The sequence below is a fragment of the Cololabis saira genome, chromosome 9, assembly GCF_033807715.1.
Source record: "Cololabis saira isolate AMF1-May2022 chromosome 9, fColSai1.1, whole genome shotgun sequence".
NCBI lineage: Eukaryota > Metazoa > Chordata > Actinopteri > Beloniformes > Belonidae > Cololabis > Cololabis saira.
The window spans coordinates 38,257,420-38,280,516 of NC_084595.1; positions in this window are offsets into that span (position 1 = coordinate 38,257,420).

The window sequence follows — 23,097 nt, forward strand, 5'->3', positions numbered from 1 at the left end:
CAATAAAATATGTGAAATGAGAATGGCAGTGCAGTGGCATTGTTCAAAACCATCATTACAACACAAACATCAGCGATACGACTGCTCTGATCTGTCCGGCCGTAAACATTGGCTCAGTGTTTGCGGTACACGCCGTCCAAATGCTTTAATAACCATGAAAACACCACTGACCAAAGAAAACTAAACGGTTACAATGAAACTCATCATGTTCAGAATAAAGTTTCTTATCTTCTCCTAGTGGTACCCATCACTCATTTGCCTCCACTTGATCCGTCCTTCCATCATAATGGAGGCGGTCGTCCCGTTTCTCCTGGTGACGCTCGGTAAAAACGCTCGACAGCAGCATCTCGCTCTGAGTCGGTGTCGGTCTCACTGGAAAAACCACTTACATCATCACTCGCATATGTTTACCTCCCATAAAGATCTAATGAGGGACTTTTGTGTGGATCATACAGTGAAACCGTGGTGCCCCGGCACATCTGCAGCAGCTGCATTCACATCAGCTCAACAGGATCCTACACACAAGGAAAGGTCAACATTGTTAGCTCCCTGGGAATTATGGGAACATTTCTTGAAAATACCATCAAAATGATTGATTTGCTTGTTTAACGTAACCTTTAGGACTGTTTTATAAAGTAAAGGGCCCTCTTTGGTCTACTTTTTCTTTTAAATCTCACCTCAGCAACCATTGAACATTTGAACCTTACCTTACACAGCGTGCGCTGGGCTTGAGTCACATCACTTCAACTTTTGATTGAGAGGATCTTCTGAAATTCTTGAGAATAAAATGACGTGAACGTGCCAAAAAGTAACAAAATCAACCTGGAACTTGGACAGAAAAAGAGTGAATGCTTATCTGGAGGGGGGGAAGGCTCCACTGCCATTTCCAAGTGTCCAGAACAGATGTACTATGCATCATCTAAAAGTACAAGGAGACAGATTCTGTTAAAAATAAACCTGGCCGTGGTCATAAGTGCAATATGTCCAGAATTTTGGGGAGGAAAATCGAAAAGGATGACAACAACCATCGCCAAATGTCTGCAGAGGCGATTGCTGCTGAACTGGCTTCTTTTGGAGCTGATCCTTGATGAAGACTGTTGTGAAGGCTCCTCGTCAACGGCTGCCTTCCAGATCAACACCTACTGTAAGAGGAACTGGTTCACACAGCCACTCATCGAAGCTTGACTGAAGTTTGAGCGGGATCATCAGTTTGGTCACATGGACGCTGCTTTTGTTTGCCAAAGGAAGGAAGAATCTGTCTTGCAAGAAAACTGGCTGAACTGACTAAATTGGAAAAACTGAAAAAAGGAGTGACTTCACTCTGACAAGGATAGGATCTGATTTACTTCCACTCCATGAAAGAGGTCACGTCTTTACAGGAAAGTGACCAACAATATGGTGTGAGTAATTTTAAACATTAACACAGACTCCAACAAAAAAGTATCTGACTGACGTCTAATCAATCGTATAGATGAGAGAAAACAACTCATCTCCTATGGAGCTAGAACAGTCTCATAATTCGCAAATGCACAAATATTAATCACTTTTCTAAGCGAACAGCGCTAACGCAGTTCAAACAGCAGGTATATCTGCCCCTTTAATCTGATTGGTTTACGAGTAAATCGTCCCCCACGTGGGGTGCGCTCTTATGATTGGTTGCAGATCCTTCTGTGTTAAAAAAAAAATGTATTTGTGGATCGAGTCACGTCAGGGGGGTCTCAAAAGTCACACAAATCCAGCGCAGCTCACAGACAAAAAAAACGTTTGTAAATCAGGTTATATTTGTGTGTGCATCAAAAATATATTTGTATATCTTGTCGTACGCACGTGTGAAATGTTCTGTGCATTTGTGAAACTTGTCCTGTGCATTTGTGAAACGGTGTGTGCATTTGTGAAACGGTGTGTGCATTTGTGAAACTCGTCCTGTGCATTTGTGAAACTTGTCCTGTGCATTTGTGAATCGGTGTGTGCATTTGCGAATTATGAGACTGTTCTAGCTCCATAATCTCCTGTCAGCCTCCAACCATGTCCAATATTCAGGTCTTTAAGATCCATAAATAACTACTAAAGAATACTAAACTACATGATGGCTAATATTTGAATCCCTCCGTCACCGGCATTTTGGTGAAAGTAGTTGAAAGTGATGCTGGAAAGAAGATAAATATTTTGAGCACTTCGCTGCATTGATAGGACTTGAATGCATCGTGTGGATAAACAGCAGCCTGGTAGCTAGTCCTCGTTTTAGAAAGGCATTAAAGAAACCAGTTAATTCAAGTGAAATGAATGAAGCTGGTGCACTTGTGAATTATTTACACACTACATACAGATTGCATGCGTGCTCAGGAGATGTGGTCTGTACAGTCCGACGTATAAACAGCTCCAGCGAGGCACCTGCTCATTATGACCGCGTATATTGTTTTCATTCACTAACAGTGTCATAATATTCAACTGTTATTAACATTAAGTAATAATTGGCCTCACCAGCTGGAAGTTGCCATAAAAAATGTCAGAGTGATGGTGTAACGAACCACAATCTGCATCGCTTTGAATTCCTGTCTTGCGTTTATGTTTTATAGTGCTGGCAGGGCAATGAGGCTTTTTTTTTTTCTTTAAGTACGTGATGAACCTGAGAGTAAGCAAAAGTCAACTGTATGAGATGTGTGTCCCCCGGGCAAGAATTCTTCGACATCTTGAATTGTTTTCATTTTCTTGTACAGAAACAAATGTCAGTCTGTTGTCATTTAAAATTCAAAAAAGAAAAGAAAACTCCTCCAGACATGACTAAGCCCAGCATCCTGTTCCGTCTAATCAGATGCACAAAAGTGCTGGTGTCAAAGGTTTGGTTTGAACATTTGCCAGCACATTATTTGTTAATGGAGCTTCTCTAAATAACACACACACCTTTCCTCACGCGAGCTGCCTCGTGGCCCTCCATGACCTCACGGCCGCTGCTGCTGCTCCTTCTAGGATAACAAACGCACTCATTCAGCAACAAAAACAGCTCTTCCGCTCGGGTTCAATTTCTTATTCACAGACATAAAAGTCCCATCTCCTAAAGCCATCACAATAAAAAAAAAATTCCCAGCTTTGTTAAAGTGTGATATCATCTAAATGATAGTAGAAGACTGAGCTTTCTGATGACTTCCATTGTCATCTATGTACATCTTTCAACGATGATGCTCCGCTGGAGCCGGCTGTGCGACGTCTTCCTGGAACTCATTCACACATTTCTGGATTTTTGTTTTCCTTTCATATCAAAGTGATTATGGTTCTGATTTCACGGGTTTTTAATTTGTTTTGATTGGCCACAAACACATATTCCTGTCGGGTTATTTGATCCAGACGAGGTTCTTTAATAGATTTTTAGAAAATGAACCCTGACTCTCATTATCTACGGTGCTTTGCAAAGGTTTTAAGAGCTTAAGATTTGTTGATTTTCATCCAACATTTAACGGCATCGGGGTCGCTACTAGATTCATTTCTGCGCTACATGAAGCCAAACGCACAGCCAGAAAAAAATTAAGAAATATCCTCTGCAACAACAAGAACAAAGAGTCCTTTAACAGATGGTTTGGCCGCCACAGAGTCCACATCTCAACACTACAGAACCGGTTTGGGATTGCGTGATAAGACGGGAGAAACTGAGACGGACAAATGCACAGAACTGGACAAGGATGCTGAATAACCTCGATGACAAAGAACAGGTTGACAGAGATTCCACCTACATTTATTGTGTTTTCTTTCTCTGCACTGTTCCTTTGTTTAATGGTGGAGAGGCACCCAACAAAATTCACTTTAACCTATGACCTGACAGTACAAATCCCATACAGCACGTACATGTGGCGTTAACATGAGATGTGTGGAGATAGTTGATTGGCCGGACCATATTTGGCGGGGTTCAAGCTTGTATTGTGATCAAATGTAAGGTGTAAAAGCAAGAGAGAATGCACTCTGAGGAGGAAACCAAAACTCAAAGGTCATCTGACCCTCCTGCATCTTCTTCCTAAATAAAATAAGCAAGAAAGATAAAGTTAGATCAGCAACAAAAGTGGAAAAACCCCAACAATTCCGGATGCACAATTTGTAAAACAGAAATCTGGGCTTTTCTACATGGTTTTCCAACAATGCTTCATTTTTCTCACTGTCTGATAGTTGGAGATTAAACTATTGAGACCAGATTTTTTTTCTTTTTCTTTTTGCCTAAAGCTCCCACGTGAGGCTAAGTACTCTCGATTACAAGAGCCATTGGTGATGTTTATATAACTGGCTTGATCGAGACTGTAAGTGTGCAGGAACCGGTCCGGTGCAGGAATGCAGGACCAGCAACAGCTGGAGCTGGTTCCATAAGATACAGCCTGATCGCCCAAGGCTCTGCCGCCCGCATAAGCCTGGAAACTCGAGAGACCACAAGTAAGCCTGCAGCCTGAGAAGGAAGTGCTCTGCTGGGATAATATGCAACTATGAGGTCTTCACTCTGATTTAACAAGGAGCCAGTGACAAGACACTAAAACGGAAGAAAACTGATCCCTCCTGTTAATTCTCATCAGACTGCTCATTCTGATCACAGAAATGTGTAGAGCATCCTTGTAACGAGGATTTATAACAGTTCAACCTGTGAGGAACAAATAACATCGACTGCTTTTTCTGCATCACTGAAACGGAATGTTCATAATTTTAGCAAACACTATGTATCTGACAGATGTCCCAGAAAATTGTTTTATATGAATTAAAGAAGAAATCCTGGTCATCCATAACCAGGGTTATAATCGTTTTGAATTTTTCATTTTAGTTTAGTTTTATTTCGTTTTGACTTTTTCTCCTTCAATTCAGTTAGTTTTAATTCGTTTTTAGTGTGGGATTGCTAGTTTTTATTAGTTTTTATATTTTCAAAAATGCTTCGTTTTAGTTTAGTTTTTATTAGTTTTAGTTTTGACGTCACGGACCGTGAGGCGTTAAGGTGCCGTAGCTGCCAGTTGTTATATCTATAATTTCAGTTCGTTTTAGTTAGTTTTCTAAACACGCAATATAGTTTCAGTTAGTTATCGTTTTTGTCTTTTAATTTTAGTTTTTATTTAGTTCAGTTAACAAAATTGTTTTTTCAATTTTAGTTTTCGTTATTTCGTTCGTTTTCGTGAACGATAATAACTATCCATAACTCCAAAGTTCCTCAAGGTACCGCTGAAGGCAAAAGTAATGACATTCAGAGTACAACGCTAGATAATGTGCTGTATTTGGGCCTATAAGTAGGTTCTAATTTGAACAATTACAGTTTTGTTTGAAGTTCGAGGCAGAAAATTCAAAAGTAATTCAGGCCTTTATGTGTCCAAGACATGCTCGTCTTGTACTCAAAATATCTAGTGCCATCTGGCTTCATGAATAGGTCTAGCAGAACAACATCTGCCATAAATATTTACATTTATGGCATGTCATGTACCTAATGGACACATTCATAAAAAGTGAAAAATATTGGTCCAAGTACAGAACCTTGGGGACCACCATGACTAACTGTTGTATGAGGAAGACACATAAACAAACTAGAATCTCTCAATTTGACTTAAAACAAACAAAAAAGAGGCTAATGTGATCTCTTTATACATAATACATAATTTGTTAAAGCCTTCGTAACAGAATGTTGTTCTTGACTGTATCATATGCGGCAGTAATTTCTAATAATACAAGTATACACACAAGTGTGTTGTCCGAGGCTTTGAGGAGAACGTGGTGGTGCTTTTGTGCTATGCTATGATCAAAATATCACCTGAAATGCTTTAAACGGATCGTTTCTGTCCAAATGGCCAAACATTTCATTTCCAACTTTTTTATTTGTTTCCTTTTTAAACCAACTTTACATGTAACAAGGGGACCATAAAGGGAGGTATAATTGACCCATACTCCTGAATCAATTATAGCGTATGATGAGGAAGTAATTAATTACAAACATCTCAAAAGCCTCTGGTACTTTGCCTGCCAAGTATGACTGATTAAATTAAGGCAAACATTTCCTTAAACAATTTTGTTGTGATGGGCGCTAAGAGACAAGTCGATGGTTTAGATTAGTGTTGCTCAATTCCAGTCCTCCAGGGTTTGCAAAAGTCTGGCAAATGACCCCTTCATTTCAATTAGGTGTGTTGAGGCACGGAAACATCTAAAACATGTAGGACAGCGAGCAAGAACCGGGCAGCGCTGCTTTAGATTAGGCTATTGCTGTCGAGAGGACAGAAACAGTCCAGACACAAATGAAGGTTCCACCGTGGTTCCCAAAGCTGCTCCACATGGTGACACGTCAGGGGCAGCAATAGCAAGGATGCCATGAATTATCTCTCTCAATACACATATTTTCCAACTGAAAACCTGAAGTGATTAAACGAAAGTCACGGCTTTATTGAATCTCTACGAGAGAGGGAGAAAAAACACCCCAACTCTAACTTGTAGGTCCAGCCGTGATGTCACGTTATCGTCACAGTCTCCTAAGGAGTGTCCCAGTATATAGTCCTAAAGTATTTAAAGGGGACCTATTATGGCATCTAATGTCTATTTTAAACCGGTCTTGAATGTCTTAAAAACAAGCTTTTGATTGTTTTTGCTAAATAAATTAGAAATTCAGCCTCTAAACCATGTCTTTATCTTCCCATTCTCTAACCTCATTATCTATGCAGGATTCTGAGTGGGCGGGGCTATGATAATGAGGCTCTGTGCTGATTGGCTGCCTGAATGACGCGATACACTGCTATGAAAAAATGGCCGAAGCTCCGGCCGGCGGAGTTATTTACACAGTGTCCTAATAATTGCATGCAATGCGAGCGAGCGTCAGTGACAAAATCAATTCCATTGCTTTATTTTCTATTGGACTGTCCTAACTGGCCTTAGCGACGCAGCGACACAGCGACGCAGCGCAGCGCCGCAGCCGTTTTGAGCTGAACATTTGTCAGACGCCCGGCCTGCTTCTATTCTCTTCCTGCCGCTCGCGTTGAAAGCCGGTTGAAAGCGCTGTAGGAAACAGTCACGGATGAGGAACGGCTGATCCAGTTAGTAGAAATGAGAAGTTATCTCTATGATTCCTCCTCATTTCACTACAAAAACCTCAATAAAGTGGCAGCTGCTGGAGGGAGATGGACAGAGAGCGTCCGATGTCACGCAGTGCGACGCGATAGTCGGACGCTTTAATGCAGTTACACTGTCTGTTACACTGAATCTGAACGGCTCGTAGAAGCCAAATGACACTGGACGGCTCATCCGGGCGGCTGTACAGACACTGCAGAATTTGGTTGCTTTCCTCCTTCTCTGAGTTGGCAGGCTGAGGGGAGACCACTTTATATATGTTAAAGCAAGAAAAAACATGTTTTTCATAATGGGTCCCCTTTAAGCAATTTCAAATTGAGGAAGCTACAGGGCTCTGAGGTCTGCAGCAAACATGACCAACACTGGAATAAACGGCGCCTTTTCCAGGAACTATTTTCAGCTGTGGCATATTACAAAGTCGGGGCTTTACAGAGTACATTTAGGACCACGGAAACTTAATCATGATAAACGACAGTCTTGTTCAGAGAACATGTTACCCAATACTATTTTGGAATTCAGCACAAAAGAACACAATTTACTAGAAACACAGTCGGAGAATTCCTGTTAATCTGATCAGTGATGTCTTTGGTCTTCCCCTCTTCAAAGGAACACAGTTAGATGGAGCATCGCTGGCCTTTGCTTCTCAGGTCTCAGACCAGGGAAAGGTTGGGGTTAAGAAGGTCCTCTCCTGGGACTAAAGGCATCCACACCATAACACACTCATGTTCCGCCGTTTACCAGTAGCTGGATTCATCTCCTCTGCTCTTCTTTTCACACCTCTGCCAACACACACACATCACTGAGTCCTTGTCCTGAATGAGATCAAAGATGTTAGTTGTTAGTGAAGGAGACAAAGATAACCGTGCTGGTTCAAATAGTTCACTCAGGTTGATGTGACCTTTGTGTTTGTGTTAATGGCCTGAAGTTTAAGATAAACTATAGCAAAACCTAAACCTCATCAATGGGTGGAACAGAAAAGAGAAATGTCCAAGCTACCCTCAAAAAATAAAGTTTTTGGTAGATTTCTTCATCTCAAATCACTTTGAAGACACATTTTAGAGCAGGGGTGTCAAATGTGCGGCCCGTGGGCCGCATGCGGCCCGAGAGAGGTTTTCATGCGGCCCGCAAAAAAACGAAATGTTAATTTACTAAAAAGGAAGGCATAAATAATTGCCATGAATCGCAGCTTATCTGATAATATATTTCTTCTACAAATCCATTGCTATTCCACAAAGAGAGCAGTTTTCGACATTTTTTTAGTTTTCTAGAATGCATTTGCCGATTTTATTTCTTTGTAGACGGTCGTTTATTTTTATTAACTGACTACTATTATATATTTTCGCAGGAAAAATATCACTGCTAAAAAAGATGATAGAAGATATTTATTCGGAGAATTTCAGTTTTGAATACGAGGATAGTGACAAAGTAAAACAGTTAAAAGATAAGTGCTGACATTTTCGGCACACTGGCGTAAATATCTGCGCCAATTTTTAAAAATAAATACACTTGATTGTACTGGAAAAATCTCTAAATCACAAAGAAACACTCTCAGATGTAATAAGAAAGATTTAGCTTTTAATTAAATTTCCTATAAAAAAGCGAAATATTAAAAAAAAAATACTTGTTTCTGTTTATCTTTGTAAAATGATATTAAAAGTATCTTACATAATTTGAAAAAAAACGAGAAATTTAAAGAAAAGATCCTGAAGAAATATATTTTACATAATTAGAGTGTAAACAAAGTGCATATTTCCTTTAAAATTAACTAAACTGATATTGGATTAGATAACAATAGTAAAAAAAAAAAAGAATTAGAAAAAAGACATTTTGCACCGTTTTTGTTATTTTGAGCGTGCGGCACGCGAGAAAAAAATTGGTCAAATCCGGCCCGCCAAGCAAAATGAGTTTGACACCCCTGTTTTAGAGCAATTCCTGCATCTCATGTCTTTTAAATGGTGTTTGGTGTTTTTTTTTTTTTTAAAAAAAGGAAAAGAGATCATATGTTAATCTCCTTGTTTCTAAATTATATGCAACTTTTAAAAATGTCTGGAAAAGCAATTCATTCTACCGTTGTTTGAAGTTGCCCGACACATGGCGGGTGACAATGAATTGTCCCCCAAAGAATTAATTGATGGAGAGAAGAAAAACTTCGGGGAGGGATAAGTTCAGTTTTCTACGTCCCTGTCCTGTTTGAAGGAGATGTGAATCGGCAGTGCCGGAGAGGCTTGAAGATTAATGTTGCACAAAAAAAAGGGGCTCTGACAGCCTTTCCGCTGGTCGTGGCCCTCTTGGGTGGCCCGATTGGTCTTGGATGTCACTTTTGCTACTTAATCTTGTGTATGTGAACCAGGCTGGTTCGGGCGTGGGGGGGGTGGCAGGTCCACCGGCCAACGATGACAAAGACAACCTTTGGAGAAGAATGCAAGATGATTTTGCCATTTATTTTGTCCAGGTGAAAGAAGTGTTGGGGGAATTAAATTGAAGTCTTTTTCGTTGACCTGTCGAAACCCGCTAAAGAATCCATCCATTGTATAACTTAACTACCTGCAAGAATTTGTAAAAATTGAGGCATATCACATATTTCACTAGTTTGTAGGGATGAAAATATAGTTATTCTTTAATTTGCAAGCTTACTGATCAGAGGTGGAGGAAAGAGTAATTTAAGTAAAAGTATAGGGTCAAAATACATAAAAGTCCTGCATGTAGCTCAGAGCTAGAATAAAAGTATGTAGATTTATAAGCAAAATACACTGAACATATTAAAAACAAACTGTACTCATAATGTAGACAAAGGTTGTTTAAAACCAGTGTATATACAGTATATATATATATATATATATATATATATATATATATATATATATATATATATATGATTAAATTATTACTTGTACATTTAGGAAAATAGGTGTAGGACTTTTTCTCTTGCAGTTGGTCACTGTGTGCTACTTTGAACATATTTAGTGTGAATAATGTATTTGTGGATCTGGATAAGGCATTGGACCGTGTCCCTCGTGGTATTCTGTTGTTGCTGGGGTCCGGAGCCCTCTAAGGGCTTTTCAGTCAGTGTAATTATCGGAGCAGGAGTTTGGTTCGTATTGCCGGCAGTAAGTCAGACTTGTTCCCAGCGCATGTTGGACTTCGGCAGGGCTGCTTTTTGGGGAAGGGAACCTCAAGATTTCATCTCTACTTTTTGCAGATGATGTTGTCCTGTTGGCTTCATCAGGCCGGGACCTTCAGCATGTGCTGGGGTGGTTTGAGGCCGAGTGACAAACGGCTGGAATGAAAATAAGCGCTTCCAAAACCGAGGCCATGGTTCTCCACCGGGAAAGGGTGGGGTGCCTTCTCTGGGTGGGTGGCGTGAGATTGACAGACGGATCGGTGCAGCGTCCGCAGTTATGCGGTCGATGTACTGGACCGTCGTGGTGAAGAGGGAGCTGAGCCGAAAGGCGAAGCTCTCGATTTACCGGTCAATCTACGCCCCTACCCTCACCTATGGTCATGAACTTTGGGTAGTGACCGAAAAAAAAAGCGGCCGAGATGAGTTTCCTCCGCAGGGTGGCTGGACGCTCCCTTAGAGATAGGGTGAGTTCGGAGTCGAGACGCTGCTCCTTCACATTGAGAGGAGTCAGCTGAGGTGGCTTGGGCATCTGTACCGGATGCCTCCTGGATCGTCCCTAGGGAGGTGTTCCAGGCATGTCCCTCCTCCCTAGGGAGGTGTTCCAGGCATGTCCCTCCTCCCTAGGGAGGTGTTCCAGGCATGTCCCTCTGTAGGAGACCCCAGGGAAGACCCAGGACACGCTGGAGAGACTATGACTGCGTTTACATGCAGTCAATAACCCTTTTAAAACCCGAATATTGGCAATAACCCGAATTTGCAAGGTGAGTGAAAAGTTGCGCGAAGCAGCATTTGTTTTGAATTTGGATACAGGAAGAAGAAGCAGAAATGACGGGAATTGCGTCATCACGTTCTCAGTGCGTCGCTGGTTTGATCCAGATATCCCGAATGATTAATTACCATGTAAACAGGGATAACCCTGTTTGCTCACGCATGGAAATAGATTATTCCGAATGTTTCAGTAACCGGAATATTGACCATAACCCGAATTTTGACTGCATGTAAATGTAGTCTGGGGGCGTCTCTCGGCTGGCCTGGGAATGCCTCAGAGTTTCCCCGTAAGAGCTGGAGGAAGAGCTGGAGGAAGAGCTGGAGGAAGAGATGGAGGAAGAGCTGGAGGAAGAGCTGGAGGAAGAGCTGGAGGAAGAGATGGAGGAAGAGCTGGAGGAAGAGCTGGAGGAAGAGCTGGAGGAAGAGATGGAGGAAGAGCTGGAGGAAGAGCTGGAGGAAGAGCTGGAGGAAGAGCTGGAGGAAGAGCTGGAGGAAGAGATGGAGGAAGAGCTGGAGGAAGAGCTGGAGGAAGAGATGGAGGAAGAGCTGGAGGAAGAGCTGGAGGAAGAGCTGGAGGAAGAGCTTGAGGAAGAGATGGAGGAAGAGCTGGAGGAAGAGCTGGAGGAAGAGCTGGAGGAAGAGCTGGAGGAAGAGATGGAGGAAGAGCTGGAGGAAGAGCTGGAGGAAGAGCTGGAGGAAGAGATGGAGGAAGAGCTGGAGGAAGAGCTGGAGGAAGAGCTGGAGGAAGAGCTGGAGGAAGAGCTGGAGGAAGAGATGGAGGAAGAGCTGGAGGAAGAGCTAGTATGGAGAAAACAATGAGTAGGCCCAAGCACATTTGAATCAGGCCAATAGATTCTAAAAGCAACATTTAGGAAATCATTGTCACCATTCTTTACGAGTGTCAAACTTTTTTATTTTTACAACAGTTTTGTTTTATTGTTCTTTACTGAGGCCTGTAGATTTGTCCACAATGTCATAGTTCTGGCTTGCAGAAGGGAACTGGTCATCCAGGCTGAGAAGAACACAGATAACTTTAATTGGTAGTGGTCACTGAGTTTAACTGGCATTTGTAGGCTTTTCCAGTTAACTACCGACATGAGAGGCTTTAAAAGTCCAAAAACATATTCAACTGTTTTGTTGCAAAAATAAAAATAAAAAAGCTGGAGGTGAATCTGACAGCTGAATAAGATAATCGGCAACAGGTGAGTAACATAACTGGGTATGAAAGGAGGATTTCAGCCTCGTAAAAACGTAACTTGAAATGTCTTCACGTTTCAAAATAGCTGAAATTCAAAATGAGCTCACAATCTCCATGAAACGGGAAAATGGGTTTGTGAGATTTGAAAATCATTGCATTATTATTTTTTTACGTTCTTTAAAAGTAAAAAGAGGACAAAGAAGTTTTACAATTTGAAAACCACCGTTTTCACGCCTTGTGCTTGTGATGGCCACAAAGTAGACGGTAAACGATTAACAGCCCAGCAGGTGCAAACAGTTGACATATCTTCCTCCTCTGCTCTTCTCCTGATGATGCTCTTCGCCATTAGAGGACATTGAAGCTCCATCCTCAAAACAACGGCAAACAGATGGAAAATGCTGGCATGAGATAGTAAAATGCCTCACATTAGACGCCATACGATTTTCTGATGGACTCAAAAACGTTTACATTGATGATGCATGAAAATGCTGTAGATTCATGAAGACGTCTGAGCGCGGTCTTCAGTGAGACGCTGAAGTGAGTTTACCACATTTGTGAAATTGTCCTTTACTTTCCTGTACGTAGAAAAAGCTCCGTGGTCCTGAACCTTCCCCAGCGTCCTACACCTGGCTGCACTTATGCACTTAGGTTGATTTATGAACCAAGTCAGTTTGAGGGAGTAGTAATGGACCAGGTAGTTTGTTACTGCAGAAGTGCAGAAATCTTCAGAAGTCGAGGTGCCAGCTGACCGAATGCTGAGCAAGCTCCTTCCAGCTAATGTCTCTAAGCCAAACTAAACTGGTCTCCTGCACGACCTTTCTGACTTTTAACCTTAATCCTCATCACCTTGAACACTATTTCTAGCTGCAGCTTTAAGCTTATTCCCAGTATCTAACCCATGTTTGCGTCTGCAGCCGGCTACCGGCAGAGCTGAATCATCTCAGCGCCTTCTCCTGTTTCTACTGTTCACTCTTGATCTTATTTGTGACTGACTTTGCAGTTTCCTGCATGAGTCAGGAGCCGTCCCATCATCTCTGTGGGCGTTTCATTAAATTTGCACACGAACCAAATATGGTTTCCGGCAGTGATCCGAGCGCTCCGTGCAGAGTTTGGAAAAACACAGGTGTTCCCTCCAATGCGCAGCAGCCGTGTTTACTCGGTTGTCCACAAGAGAGACTTTACTTTTTTCTCCTTTTATCGCTTTTGCATGGAAGGGGCTTGTATTTTGAGAACTGCAAGCTGCCCACATAGTGCCGTCACCGGAGCTGCTTTCCCAATAAACTGTTTGGATTCAATGAGCTAATCCACCTACAGTGTTGGGATAAGCGCCACGCGGCACAACAAACAGGCCGCGATGTATGGGCTAAATTTGCAGAACAGGAAACTATTAAATATTTACTACTTATTAACAAGAGATCAATCCCCCGTGGCAGCATGTTGATGCAAACTGCAGTTAACCAGAGAGGGAAGTGCGTGTTTTGTTAATGTGAACATGATGACACACGGGGCAAAGCTATAACATAACATGTATCTGAGAGTTTTCACCCAGATCTGTCCATCATGATGCATGCACTGTATGCTGATATTAATTTAAAGCTGGTATCTTCACCATCTCTCCAACTGCAGCCAAACCGCAGCATAACTCTGCAGGTGTTCATCCAATTTCCTGCAGACAGAAGCATGTCTCAGGTTTTCTTTGGAGTTTTTTTTTCTTTTTTGATATATGTGACGGGAAAAAATCTGCAGAGGATCAAAGCGTCATCTCTGGGAAGATAAAACCACTTGTATGAAGGAAAAGGTCTTTCAGTGGCGCGGGGACTCCGGTAAACAGAATCCGGACCGCTTGTCAAAGGCAATGTTGTGGTCGTGTTATTAAAGTTCCCAGATCTGAGTTCTCCTCAGAGGCCTGAGCGGGACGGGCCGGAGCTGGAATCAGCGGCCCAGATGGGATCGTTACTGGGCCCCCCCCATCACATGGAAAGCAATAAATTTCACATGTGGGACATCAAGAATGAGGCTCACCTTTGAATAACTCACAGTAGCCCGAGCTGCTTGTGTGTGGTGGGCAAGTAAGGAAGGCTGGGGAAGTTATTACAAAAACCTGGGGCTGCAACGTGACAGCTGGAGTGCTTTCAAGTGGTTTGTCACCTTAACTGGACGTTATGAAAAAGAAGATATTCAAATAGTTCCCCGTATTTTGACTTAAATGTGCAACAGATCCTTCAGTGGCCACCACTAATTGACCTTTTGAAAGAATGCAACACCTTTTTTCCTTTGACTGACATCTGCTTTAAGCGGCTCCTGTGGGACGGGCCGGTGGGCCGGTGGAAGGCGATAGCGTGGGGGAGATCCTCTGGAGATAAACCGCCGTGCCCCCTGTCTCTCAGACAACAAAGAAAGTGAGTGATGTTTGTCTGAAAACCAAGAGTCACGATCCCTCTTGTTTTGATGTGTGGGCCACCTGGGATGCGGGTTTCCATCAGCACTCAGGCCGAGGAGAGAGGAAGAGAAACAGGACTCGGACGGATCTCGTCCGCAGGACAAACAATCCGAGTGACAAGCCGGCTGGAATCCCATGCAGGTCACCCAACAGACGAGGCATTCAAACACGCAGGAAAAACAAAGGCGCTGAGGTGGCCACAAAGGGCCCGGGAGGACTCGCACGGCATGCCTTCCTCAGCTTACTGAGTCTGATCCAAGCGGGGAAGCCCAGAGAGTGGATCAAATTCATCTAAAACAATCTAAAATGTTTCTTTTTTAAACCTGTTTTTATTTAACGGAAACCTAAATCTACATGTTTGTACAGGACTGTCTCAGAAAATTAGAATATTGTGATTTTCTGTAATGCAATTACAAAAACAAAAATGTCATACATTCTGGATTCATTACAAATAAACTGAAATATTGCAAGCCTTTTATTATTTTAATATTGCTGATCATGGCTTACAGCTTAAGAAAACTCAAATATCCTATCTAAAAAAATTTTAATATTCTGGGAATCTTAATCTTAAACTGTAAGCCATAATCAGCAATATTAAAATAATAAAAGGCTTGCAATATTTCCGTTGATTTGTAATGAATCCATAATGTATGACTTTTTCGTTTTTTTAATTGCATTACAGAAAATAAAGAACTTTATCACAATATTCTAATTTTCTGAGACAGTCCTGTACAGTTATATGAGAGTCATGGCTTGAACAACCTAACATACATCCAGCTGGAAAGTGGAAGTAGAAATATACATGAATGCATCTGTAATCAAATCAATATTAAACATCTGAGAGAAATAATAAAAAAAGAAAAGAAAAATGAGAAAATGAGAAATGAAAAGTTTACTTTCATCAGTGAGAGATCACTGGGTTGTTAGTGATCAATGTGAACATGTTGAGGGTTAAGTCTGGTTCAATAAATTCAGGCTAATGTAGGACGGCAGAGCTCACGTGTTTCAGACATCCACCCTCACAATCAATAACTCTCAAGTTTGATTCTTTTTTTCTTTTTTTACATTCATGTAATTCAAAAACCAAAGCAGATCCGTCTTAAGCAGTCGACATCAAAGCGTGAACAGAGCCGTCCTTGTCCAAACGCAATTAGATGGAGAGAAATGAAAGGGCCAGCTGTCTGCTTTACTTCCTAATATTCTGCATTTCCTCTGGTGATTGAGACTAATTTAATTTTGATACCAGTTTATTTAAGGGGTAAAGTTAAGTTCAAAAAGAGAAAAAAACCCGGTGTTCCATCACAAACCATAAAAAGGCACACAAAACAAAGAGGGTTAGTAGTGATTGTGGCATGTTGCAGGAAAACGTGTTCCCAGTGGTCGGCAGGCGTGAAAGTCATTAAGAGCCGATCAGGTTTGAGCCCTTCATTAGTTTTACAGCTTGACCACAAACCTGCAGGATTACGTGCACGACAGGAGGGACTCCTCCATCTTCACGTTGGGCATCAGGAATCTGCAGTGGCAACATCTGAAAACACAAACGTGCTGAAAGACAGCACGTTTGACATCTGCCACAGCCAAGCATTTTTATTTCCCCTGGTTTGAGGAGATATCAGGAAGATTTAATGGGGATTGTAATTTTTAACTTAATTTTGATTATTAAAAAACAAACAAACATCATAATGTGTTAAATATGGGAATCAATTTGACACCATTATGGTTTGATCTGGTAAAAAATATGCTGCATCATCACCTGCTTTCAGGCAGGCAAGTTTATTTATATAGCACAATTCAACACAATGTCAATCAAAGTGCTTTACATCGACATTAAAAGCAGCAAGGCACAATTAAAGAGTAAATAACAAATAAAATTAAATAAAAGGATAAGAGAAGAGGTAAAATAATAAAAAGCACAAGTACAGCAGGTAAGTATCTAATTTAAGAGTACGCTTGAGTAAACAGTAATGTTTTTATCCTGATTTAAAGGATCTACAGTTGGAGCAGACCTCAGGTCTACAGGAAGTTTGTTCCACCGGTGAGGAGCAGAATAACTGAACGCTGCCTCACCTTGCTGGTTCTGGTTCTGGAACCACAACAAACCAGATCCAGATGAACCTCAGGGGTCTGGGAGCTTCATAGGAACTAACAGATCAACCATGTATTTTGGTCCAAGACCATTCAGTGCTTTGTAGACCAGCAGTAAGATTTTAAACTCTATCCTTTGACTCACTGGAAGCCAGTGTAGAGATTTCATGACCGGTGTAATGTGGTCCAGTTTCCTGGTGTTTGTAAGGACTCTGGCACCAGCGTTCTGGATCAGCTGCAGCTGCCTGATAGATTTCTTGTTAAGGCCTGTAAAGATGCCGATTGCAATAATCTAACCTTTTGAAAATGAATGCATGAATAAGGTTTTCCATGTCTTGTTTACACAGAAACACCTTAATTCTAGCAATGTTTTCAGGTGGTAATAGGCAGATTTAGTGATAAACTTTAGATGGTGGAAGTCTTCATAAACAGATAAAAGTACACAATGTGAGGGTGTTTCTAGACATTGACCGTGAAAGATCTTCTTTTTTTTTTTTTGGACCAATCTGGAAATGATTGCCTCGTCCAGGGTTACATCTCCCCGGCAGCTTGTGTTTCCATCATTTGTGTTTGTTTTCCAAACCGGCGTGTGTGCGAGTCTCGGATTCAGGGGGGGGGTGGGGGTTTGGTGTTGACACCGAGAGGAAACGGCATGAGAGAACCACAGAGGTGCCGTCTGATAGCAGACTGCTATCTTTATTTCCACGTGCAGCACCGGAGCTGCCGATTCCTGCTGGAGGATCCCGGGGAGGAGGAGGAGGAGGGATGGGGGGATGGGGGGGAACTCTGGCTGCGAGGGGCCGACGGTGCCGGGTGTCCTGGTGCAGCATCAGCTGTGGGAGGCAGAGCAGGGGTACAGGGCCCACATGGATTTCAGGGTAACATCTGTTCCGCCTCTTGACTGGCTCTTATCAGCAGAGAGAAATGCTGCGGCCACGCTGGCCTGCAGGACGTGGAGAGGAAACTTCTCCTGTTCCCCACCAGGTCACACGGCTGACCTGTGATGAGCTCGGCTGGTGTGACGTGATTCGCTGCGTCATTCACGAGGAAATATGACAAAGTCAAACACACTCACTTTGGAATGTTTCTCTATTTGAACTTTTTTGTAAACTTCAAATGAGTAAACCGCTGTACACCAAGTGTTTTGGGTGTAAATGTTTACACATCCTAAACTACGATATATACAGCAATATTATCTTGCTTTGGTTGGAGTCGTTCCATGGTTTATTTCCTCTGGCTGATATCTTACCCTCAACAGGACTTCTGCAGCTGCTTGTTCGTTGGTGAGACGCAACAAGCATTTCATTCCTCTCTTCGTTTCTCTTCTACAGAGGTGTCAAGTAACGAAGTACAAATACTTCGTGACCTTACTTAAGTAGAAATTTTGGTTATCTATACTTCACCGACCATTACTTAATAACGTTTAAATTTAATTTTGTTGATGTTGAAGTGCAAAATAGGAGGTATTATTTTAGCAGATGTTTGTCTGATGAAGTTATTGTTAAATTTAGGGAGGCCATTGCTTATCTTACGACAGTGCGAAATAGTGATGTAGTCGAGGCCAGTGACCTGGGTTCTACCTCTGCAGATGTTGATTTCCTTGCTAGTAACACTGCTGATTTGTTGCATTCAGCTTTAGATGAAGTTGCTCCTTTGAAAAGGAGGGTTTCTAGCCACAGGAGCTTAACTCCCTGGTATAATTCAGATATCCGCATGTTGAAACAAAACGTGCGTAAAATGGAAAGGAAGTGGTACTCTTGTAGGTCTGTAGACTCTCATCGTGAATGGAAAGATATTCTAATAGTATATAAAAAAGCCATTCGCAAAGCCAGAACAGCTTATTATTCAACGTTGATAGAGGATAACAAAAGTAACCCACGTTTTCTGTTCAGCACTGTAGCCAGGCTGACAAAGAGTCACAACTCTGTTGAGCCGTGCATTCCTGCAGCTCTCAGTAGTGAGGACTTTATGGGCTTCTTCAACAGTAAAATCGCGAGAATTAGAGAAGAAATCAACCAGCCGGTTGTAGGTGTTTCTTCAGCTTTAGCGACTTCCCTAGGCTCTGACTTGTCTCTAGACTGTTTTGATCCTATAGACCTCCCTGAGCTGACTTCACTCGTTAATAGAGCTAAGTCAACCACATGTATGTTAGACCCCATCCCGACTCGTCTATTCAAACATATTTTTTCTCTTATTGGTACGACAATACTGGACCAAATTAACTTATCCCTAAGTTTAGGATATGTACCACAGGTTTTCAAAGTCGCAGTAATTAAACCTTTACTTAAAAAACCTTCTCTTGACCCAGACACCTTAGCTAATTATAGACCAATTTCCAACCTTCCATTTGTGTCTAAAATTCTGGAAAAGGCAGTTTCAAGCCAGTTATGTGACTATTTGTATAGAAATGATCTGTTTGAAGTCTTTCAGTCAGGGTTCAGAATGCATCATAGCACAGAGACAGCACTTGTTCGAGTCACGAATGACCTCCTTATGGCCTCAGATAAGGGATTAGTGTCCATACTGGTTCTACTGGACCTCAGTGCTGCTTTTGACACTATAGATCATGGCATTTTACTGCACAGGTTAGAGCATGTTGTTGGGATTAAAGGGACAGCTCTATGTTGGTTTAAATCATACCTATCTGACAGGTTCCAGTTTGTTCATGTACATGAGGTTTCTTCAGAACAGTCAAGGGTCTGTTATGGTGTTCCGCAGGGTTCAGTGCTAGGGCCAATCTTGTTCAGTTTATACATGCAGCCGTTGGGAAGTATAATCCAGAATCACGGCATACACTTTCATTGTTATGCTGATGATACGCAGCTCTATTTGTCTATGAAGCCGGATGAAACAGAACCGTTAGTTAAACTTCAGGCATGTCTTAGGGACATCAAGGACTGGATGTCCAGAAATTTCCTGCTTCTAAATTCAGATAAAACAGAGGTTATCATTCTTGGTCCAGAGCATCTTAGGAAGGGATTAGATGGTGTTGCGATGGCTTCCAGTGCAACTGTGAGAAATCTTGGTGTTATTTTCGATCAGGATTTGTCGTTTAAACCATATGTCAATCAGGTTTGTAAAATAGCCTTTTTCCATCTCCGTAATATTGCAAAGATTAGGAAAATCCTCTCACAGAGTGATGCAGAAAAACTAGTTCATGCGTTTGTATCTTCTAGACTAGATTACTGTAATGTGTTGTTAGCAGGATGTCCAAGTAATTTGCTGAATAGGCTCCAGCTGATCCAAAATGCAGCAGCACGAGTACTGACAGGAATTAGCAGGAGAGACCACGTCTCTCCAGTATTAGCGTCGCTCCATTGGTTACCCGTAAAATTCAGAATCCAATTTAAAATTTTATTACTTGCGTATAAAGCCCAAAACGGCTTGGCTCCGCATTATTTGCAAGACCTGATAGTGCCTTATGTTCCTGTCAGAGCTCTCCGTTCTCAAAGTGCAGGTTTACTTGTAGTTCCTAGAGTATCTAAATGTAGATTTGGAGGGCGGGCGTTCTGCTATCAGGCGCCACTACTATGGAACCAACTTCCAATCTGGGTTAAGGGGGCTGACACCACCTCCACCTTTAAAACTAAACTTAAAACATTTCTGTTTAGTAAAGCCTATAGTTAGTGTTTAGTAAACCTCTAGCTGGTGTTGGTAAATCTCTAGGTAGTGTAAACTTTAGTGTGTCAGAGTCGCTCCTGTGGTTTCTTGTGCTGGCCCCCCCCTTCTCCTCCCTTTTCTCTCTTTTGTCCATGTTGCAGCATCCTTTGCCGGACACCGGAACCTGCAGGTGGTCGTGGGTGGCTTGTAGCTTGCATTACGGAGCACAAGTCTTTCCCCGACCCTGCACCCCAACCTGGGACTTGCTGATTGGGCCGGAGCTTCGGGAGCTGCGTGCTGGCCTGCGGTCCCCACCCCTGGTCATCCCGTAGCTGTCCCCCCCTTCTCCTCCCTTTTCTCTCTTTTGTCCTGCAGGTGGCCATGGGTGGCTTGTAGCTTGCATTACGGAGCACAAGTCTTTTCCTGACCCTGCACCCCAACCTGGGACTTGCTGATTGGGCCGGAGCTTCGGGAGCTGTGTGCTGGCCTGCGGTCCCCACCCCCGGTCATCCCGTTGCTGCTTCCACCTGCCTGCTGTGCTGTTGCCGTCCCTGACCCACCAGTCTGGCCCTCGGCAGGAGGGTCCCCCCTGATGAGCCTGGTCCTGCTCAAGGTTTCTTCCCTCCTAAAGGGGAGTTTTTCCTTGCCACTGTTTGGCTTAAGGTTTTTCTCCCACTAGGGGAGTTTTTACCTGCCATTGTTTATGTAATAACTGCTCGGGGGTCATGTTCTGGGTATGGGTCTCTGTAAAGCGTCTAGAGACAACTCTGTTGTATTAGACGCTATATAAATAAAATTGAATTGAATTGAATTGAATTAATTATTTTTCAGATGACTTTTTACTTTTACTCCTTACATTTTCAAGCAATTATCTGTACTTTTTACTCCTTACATTTTAAAAACAGCCTCGTTACTCTATTTCATTTCGGCCTTTAAAAAAAACTATCCAGTTAAATTGCTCCATCCGGATAGAGTGAATTTGGTTGTGGTTGTTTCAGATGTTCTTGTCCAGTTTTGTTCTTACATCCGTTCCCTCAGATTCCTGCAACTAAACTTGGATGTACATTCCAATAAAGGTTAGGATAAATGATAACATGCCTCTGAAGTTTGACTTTTTGCACCATTACAATACTTATAGGCAACTAGTCATCATATCTCCTGCTCTCTGAAACACATGTTAGTGCTCAATAGTACACATATATGGTTCTTTAATATATTTGCATTATACTAAGATACATTCATTTTCAATGGCTTTTCTCCTTAATGGCTTTTTTTCCCCCTTACATTACTTTTACTTTTATACTTTAAGTAGTTTTGAAACCAGTACTTTTATACTTTTACTTGAGTAAAAAACTTGAGTTGATACTTCAACTTCTACAGGAGTATTTTTAAACTCTAGTATCTATACTTCTACCTGAGTAATGAATGTGAATACTTTGACACCTCTGCTCTCCTACCTGCCAGATGATAACAGTGATACAGGCAGCAGTCGACGGTGGTGGAAAAGATTTAAAAATGGCAAACAAAGTCAATATTTCTTGAGTTGTAAGGCTTAATCTGTCTGGTTTGTACATCATACAACCAGAAACGCAGTGAAATGAGCCTCGTAGTTGTTCAAGTCTAATCCACACTTGATGGAACATTTCCTGTTGACTGCATGTGTGTGAGTTTGCTGCACACACTGTATACAAGGAGCGAAAAAAAAAGCCCAACAATGACGTGAGCATGGGAGCGTGGATGTCAGGAACTGAACAGCAGAAGCATAAACCTAAGCGAGGTGGAGGCTGCAGGATTGGATAATTGATGTGGTCGGAGCGGTGGATCTGGATTACACACATTCTTTTAACTCCTGCGCAGTGTCTGACTCACTCTCTGAATGGCACTTTGGCATTTATTGACACCCTCACATTTTGTTTTAATTAAGCTTATCATAGCTTTGAGATTCTTCACAGTTTTCCTGCCCTCCAGACAACCATTAATTATCGCTCAGTTTAGTGACTCATAAAAATCCTGCAGAGACTTGAAGGTTTCTTCAGATACTGTATCCATCCCGGTAAACAACAGATCTCTCTCTTCCTGCTCTCCCAGCTGGTCTTCAGCAGGAGGGTCCCCCCTCACGATCCTGGTCCTGCTCCACGTTTCTTCCCTCCTAAAGAGGAGTCTTCCTTGCCACTGTTTGCCTTAAGGGTTTTCTCCCACTAGGGGAGTTTTTCTTTTAACATACCATTGTTTATATTAATGTAATAATTGCTCGGGGGTTTATGTTCTGGGTTTCTGGAAAGATCCTAGAGACAACGTCTGCTGTAATAGATGCTATATAAATCAAATTGAATTGAATGTGGGATATAGTTGCTTCCCGTAAGGAACGATTGGAGACAACAGCAATAACAGATACACGGTAGCTTCTTGTGGGATCTACGAGCAGAGGTGTCAAAGTATTCACATTCATTACTCAGGTAGAAGTATAGATACTAGAGTTTAAAAATACTCCTGTAGAAGTTGAAGTATCAACTCAAGTTTTTTACTCAAGTAAAAGTATAAAAGTACTGGTTTCAAAACTACTTAAAAGTATAAAAGTAAAAGTAATGTAAGGGGGAGAAAAGCCATTAAGGAAAAAAGCCATTGAAAATTAATGCATCTTAGTATAATGCAAATATACTAAAGAACCATATACTGTATGTGTACTATTGAGCATTAACATGTGTTTCAGAGAGCAGGAGATATGATGACTAGTTGCCTATAAGTATTGTAATGGTGCAAAAAGTCAAACTTCAGAGGCATGTTATCATTTATCCTAACCTTTATTGGAATGTACATCCAAGTTTA